Genomic DNA, 7,014 nt, shown 5'->3' on the forward strand with positions numbered 1-7,014 from the left:
TCTCACTGTCTACAAGATAGTTTTTATCACCTTTCTTGGAGACCAACAGGGTTGTCTCACTATCTTGAACCTTATCTGCATTACTTTCTCTACCATTGCATAATGGGGGTTCTCTTCTCCAATATTTTGTTCGCATTCTACAAGAGAAACAAGCAGACACATCACAGGTTTAGCATGTAGTATATGAAGCTCATTTTGGTAAACCAGTTCAGTAGTAAGGTGGACAGGATAACAACATGAAACAAACATATATCTATGTACTATGGTCACTGTATTGTCTATATCATTCTATTTTATGTTGCCAAATCAAGATAGAGACACAGTTCAAATCATATCTTTTTAAGACACGATAGCATAGACAGAATATAAGTGTGGGAAACTACATAGCACTGGCAACACTTGTAATGTGCATAACATGAGAACAATTGTTTATACAACTGAAACTGAAATCAACATAGAGCAAGAACTTAGAACAGAATCCAGTTAAAGAAATAGGTTTAAAACATACCTGTTGCGCCATCGGAGTTTCAATTGGATCCTTCAAATTCAAAACTAGTTCATATGAGTAAATACAGTGATACAAGAGCAAAGGAGTATGGACCATAGCTACGGAATCTGACCCGAGAACAGTTGCTCTTCTGCTTTAGACGTGGAGTTTGGGTTTGCTATGGTGGTCTTCGTGCTTTGGGCACTGCAGCTGCTTTACAAACTGCTCGTGTGGGGTACTCTGTGGTGGACATGGTGTTGTGTCAACTAGAAGTGGGTTACTATCTACTGGGGTTGGGGTTAGATGGGGTGTAGCTGGTTCTCTGTCCAACGGTGTAAGTGTACAATCTAGAAGAGTCTCGATTATGTGTGGTGGGGCTAGTTCGTGGGCCAGTACAACCATGGTTCTATCTGCATCGACGGGTAGCATCGTATTTTGTGTAGAACGGGTTTTTACTCCATTAGATACTGCCCTCGCCCCCTCCAATTCAAATGGCTGATAAACAAGAAAGAAATTGAATGTACATACATTGTATGATAGACACATGTGGTAATTCACATATATGTTGTCTAACCAAATAGGACAACATGACACAATTTCATATATATGATGGCTAACTAAACATGATAGCATGGCACAGTTTCAGATATATGATGGATAATTTAACAGGATATAATGGCATAATTCAACATATGATGAGTATCTAAACAGGATGACATGACAAAACTATATGATGTCTTTCTAAAATAGGTTGGGATGAAATAATTCACATACATGTTGTCTAAGTATACAGGATGGCATGATATAGTTCACATAATTGATTCATATACTAAGCAGCTGGCACTCGCATGTATGATCTCTAAACTAAGTAGATGGCATTGAATATTGTGTATATGATGTCTAAACTAAGCAATGCAAGACACCATATGCATGATATGAGAAATATAAACATTCCAAGTTAGAGCATACACCTCAGGTGGGATATAGGACTGGTCATCTGTCTCCGGATCCTCCTCTGAGGAGCTATATGTAACCATCGAGTTATATGCTTCAACAGGTACCATTTCCTGCTCTGAAGACCTTGTTTTCACTCCAGGTTTTTCCATAACCAGCTCAAATGGTTGATACACATGAAGAGTAGTTCAATATACACAGATTGTCAACAAATGGAATACGTAATGAAAAAAGGATGGCATGAGATAATTCACATATATGATGCTTGGCTACATAGGATGGCGGTACATAATTCACATATATGATAACTGGCTAAAAACATGGCATTGAATAATTCACATATCTGATATATAAAGAAAACAGGAGGCATTCACACAAAGCATGTCTAATCTAAGTAGATGGCAGGTAATGCAACACACCATATTTATGATATGGGCAATATAAACCTGCAAAGTTAGAGCATACACCTGGGGGGGGGGATACGACTGGTCATCTGTCTCTGAATCCTCCCCTGAGGAGCTATCTGTAACCAGCAAGAAATCTGCATCGACAGGTAGCACTGACTGCTCAGAAGACCTTGTTTTCACTCCAGATTTTCCCATCACCAACTCAAATGGCTAATGCACAGGAAGAGTAGATGAATGTACAAACATTGTTGACAAATGGAATACATTATGAAAAAAATAGCATGGCACGTTACAATTCACATATACGATGACTGGCTAAACAGGATGGCATTGCATGATTCACGTATATGATGCCTGGCTAAAGAAGATGGCATTGAATAATTCACATATACTCCCTCTGTTCCTAAATATTTATCTTTTTAGAGATTTCAAATGGACTACCACATACAGATGTATATAGACATATTTTAGAGTGTAGATTCACTCATTTTGCTCCATATGTAGTCACTTGTTGGAATCTCTAAAAAGACAAATATTTAGGAACGGAGGGAGTATGATATAGAAACCAAACAGGTGGCATTCACACAAAGCAAATCTAAACAAAGCTAATGACATATAAGATGTATAAAGTAAGCAATGCGAGGCGCCATATGCATGATATGACCAACATCAGCCTGCCAAGTTAGAGCAAACACCTCAGGGGGTAAATAGGAGTGGCCGGCTCCCTCTGAATCCACTCTGAACAGTTACCTTCCTCTGGAATACAATCTGGAATGGGGGAAGGGGGGCCCTCACTTCTCCCACCATGGAGCGGTGTCTGATGACATTATATTCCCACGCAACGGTCTTCTCTTTTTCTCTACATGTTTAGTACGATTGTGTACAATAACTGACATACATAAAAAAACATAGTTAGATATGTAAGGCCTAAGGGGTTCATGCAGAAATCAAGACTGATGGTAGCAAACGTGTGGATAGATACAAAACTAATGATAGCAGGCATATGATAGCTTCAGTTTAAAAAGATAGACGATGGCTCATCTACTGTTTGTTGCCCACCCAACATGAACCACATAGAAGACCCCAGATGAACTAGATAGTAGACATATACTATTTGTTCCTGCCTCGATATGTGCCCCACAGGCATTTTAAAACTCAAGTTGGAACATTAGTTTTGACCTGACTCGGAGTCTAAGAGGTGAACAGGACGATAAAGTAGCAGGTAATAATAACCAATGTATAACGTAAGTAGACACGAAAGAGTGTGACCTCTCTTCCTGAACTGTGTAGTCCTCAGGTTCATCTGCTTAGTTGATGATGGTAATGCAGTTGGCGTGGCTGCCGGCAATGGGGAAGATTGTCTGAGGCGGCGAAAGAAGGTCTATAGGGGGAATCTCTGCTGCCGTGAATGCTTCCGTCGACAGTGCACCTCAGGTGGTATGGATGACGGTACAGCAGGAGCGGGACAAAACACACAGAGTTTTCTTTGACACCTATCTGAAAATGAAGTAAATCTGTAAGGGCTCCTTAGAATTGGACGATTCTAAAAACGCATGGATAGGAAAAACACAGGAATAGTATAGGAATGCACGTGCAAAGCAGAGCATTTGCAAACATAGGGTTTCTGTCAACCTGGGTGTTTGGTTCACATGAATTGGAAGAACACGGGAATGGAGAAACATGGTCAAATTAAAGTCAAACCACATGAAAATGTAAAATAAGAATCTTATTATGCCAGTAATGCACTTAGTCCTGTTCTTCATGCATATTAATTTGAAAAGGACGCCCAAGTGGATATTAAAATTCCTACGTTTTTTCTTTGTAAGAGACACCAAAGGAAAAAAATCCTCCAGTTTTGCTTTGCTCCATTCCTTCTAACCAAATGCACGAATAGTAGTACCATAGTAAAGTTTCCAATTCCTATGTTTTCCTTCACTTTTTCTTTGAACTAGTGGCGATTCTAGTAGGCAGTCTTCAACAGGCTGAAGCCTGCCCTCGAAATGTTTTGTGAGCTTAGATTTGGTCCACATGAATATCATATAGTGGCTATCTTGCTAAACTGATTCAAATTGTGGTTCAAAAGAGCATTTAGTTTTCTCCCTATTAACTTTGTGACCACTTTCTTTCTAGATTTGCAACTGCTTTGAACCGAAGGATCCCTGAGGGATCAACATGAATGTAGAGTAACAAAGTGATGCGACGAATGTACAACCTCTTTGGCATAGCCTTGTCGACCTCAGCATCATTGGGTTGGACGTGGAGGATGGTGATGCTGGTGTGACTGTCGAAGGCGGGGAAGAAGATCTGAGGCCCTTGGAGGCGGCGCCGAGGGTACTGCTCCGCTGTGACGGACGGTTCCATCGTTGGAGCAGCTACGGTGAGGTGCGAGGGAGCCCTAGATTAGGGGGTCCTCGGGTGTCCGGTCTATTCGATATGGGTCGAACCGATGGGCGACAAGTTTGGTGTCCGGATGTACTATTTCCTTCCTCTACAAACCGACTCTGTACAACCCTAGGCCCCTCTAGTGTGTATATAAACCGGAGGGTTTAGTCCATAGAGGCCATCAGAATAATCAGAGGCTAGACAGCTAGGGTTTAGCCATTACGATCTCGAGGTAGATCAACTCTTGTAACCCTTATACACACACCAAATATAATCAAGCAGGACGTAGGGTTTTACCTCCTTTAAGAGGGCCCGGACCTGGGTAAACATCGTGTCCCTATTGTCCCTTATTACCACCGATCCTCAGACACACAACTTGGGACCCCCTACCCGAGATTTGTCAGTTTTTGACACCGATATTGGTGCTTTCATTGAGAGTTCCATTGTGTTGTCGACAAAAGGATCGATGGCTCGCCTTGTCATCAACGACGATGCTGTTTTCAGGGAGACCTTTCTCCCTGGTCAACTCTTTGTGTTTGGCAGCTTCGTGCTATGTGCCAACTCGACCGGTCACCTTGAGCTGGTCGACAGCTACACCCCTGGTCACCAGATCAGGTTTGGAAGCTTGAACTACATTGCCGGTATCCTAGGAGACCTGATCTTCGAGGGGTTCATGGCCTCGGCCGCCGCTCCCCACCCACGCGAAGGAGGCCTTTTGGATCTACCATCAGATCCCGTCCAGGGGTCGACACTCGTGTCCGCCTCGGCCTTAGACACGGGGCAGACCACTTCGTCCAAAGATGGGAGGATGAACCCTGCCGGACTCTCTCCCATCACAGAGCTTCTAGCCGGAGACCCAGATGCGACCACACCATCAGCGGACCCGGAGTCAAACGGGACTCTCCCCGTCATTGGGAAGCCGGACTCGCCTCTAGACGTCAACTCCGAACTCTCGAGGTCTGCGTCCATCGGGCTCGATCAAGTGGTTATCACCGAGCTTAGCTCCGCAGATCCTCAGACTCCTATCCAGCTTTCGCTCTTAAACGAAATGCTAGACTTAATACAATCTCTCGCCATCACGAAAGTGTCACTTCTGAACTACGCCCAGCTTGAACTTGGGGCTGAGAGTAGGGAATTTTTTCGTCCCACCCACCACCCACTTAATAGCCACCGTCGAGGATTTAACTGGCATGCTAGATTACGCCTCCGAAGACATTGATGGCATGGACGACAATGTCGGAGCCGAACCATGTCAAATCCCGCCCATCACTGGGCGTTGGATGGCCACTTCTACTTATGATGTATACATGGTGGACACGCCTGAGAAGAAGGACGATGATGGCACTCAAGATCCAGATGAGGATAAGCCCGTCGATGAACCACCAAAATGCCGGCGTCAGCGGCGCCGCTCATGATCGCGTCGGGAAAGGGAAAGCAACACCAGCACCAGAGATAATGACACTCAGGACAACGCCGAAGACCACCCCGTTGAGCCTGCGTTCGAGCAGGATGAAAGGGAAGAGGGTCAGTACAGCCCCGAAGAACCCGCCGATCACGAGGATTCGGAAGATAGTAACTACTTACCTGCCTCCGAAGAAGATGTAGCCTTGGTGATGAAGATTTCATCATCCCAGAGGAACCCCTCGAACAAGAACGCTTCAAGCGATGGCTCATCGCCACTGCACGGAGCCTGAAAAAGAAAAAGCAGCAGATTCAAGCCGAACAGGATACGCTCAACGACAGATGGACTAAGGTCCTAGTCGCCGAAGAAGGATATGGCTTTGAGCACCAAACAAAAAGTTATCCCAAACACAGGCTACTGCCACAATTCGACGACGAGGCCTTTGAGCCAATGCCGTCAAAATACAATCATGCTGATCAACTGGACTGACCACCACGTGGACGGGACAAAATGGCTAACTATGCCGAACACCAGTCCGCGCCCCCTCGTCATAGAGGCAAGGAAGAAGCGGCTCCGGGCTACACCTACGGCCTATGTCAGGACCTGACCAATAGAGCCGGCCAAACCAGATCAATCTATGGATCAAGAGGACGTGCCCCAGGACGAGATGACAACCATCAAGCCTGGCACGACAAACATAACCAAGTCCGGGATCAGCACCGAACACATATGTCATCTGAACTCCGTCGCGATATCGCCCGGTACAGAGGTGCCGCACACCCTATGTGCTTTACCGATGAGGTAATGCAGCACAAATTTCTGGAGGGGTTCAAACCTGTGAAGAGCGATACGATGGAACGACGGATCCCGCCGTATGGATTGAAAATTTTCTTCTCCACATTCACATGGCTCGCGGAGATGATCTCCACGCCATTAAATACCTCCCTCTAAAGCTGAAAGGACCAGCACGACACTGGTTGAACAGCCTCCCAGAGAACTCCATTGGAAGTTGGGAAGACTTAGAGGATGCTTTTTCAGACAACTTTCAGGGCACTTATGTCCGGCCACCGGATGCTGATGACCTAAGTCACATAATCCAGCATCCCGGAGAGTCGGCTCACAAACTTTGGAACCGGTTCTTAATTAAAAAGAACCAAATCATGGACTGTCCGGACGCCGAGGCCTTAGTGGCATTTAAGCACAGCATCCGTGACGAATGGCTCGCCCGAAACCTCGGTCAGGAAAAGCCGAAGACAATGGCAGCTCTTACTGCACTCGTGACCCGTTTCTGTGCGGGCGAAGATAGCTGGTTGGCTCGTAGAAGCAATAGTACCAGCGACTCCGACACTTGTGAGGCCCGGGATGGCAATGGAAGGCCACGA

The sequence above is a fragment of the Triticum aestivum genome, chromosome 4D (assembly GCF_018294505.1).
Source record: "Triticum aestivum cultivar Chinese Spring chromosome 4D, IWGSC CS RefSeq v2.1, whole genome shotgun sequence".
In the NCBI taxonomy this organism is placed as follows: Eukaryota; Viridiplantae; Streptophyta; class Magnoliopsida; order Poales; family Poaceae; genus Triticum; species Triticum aestivum.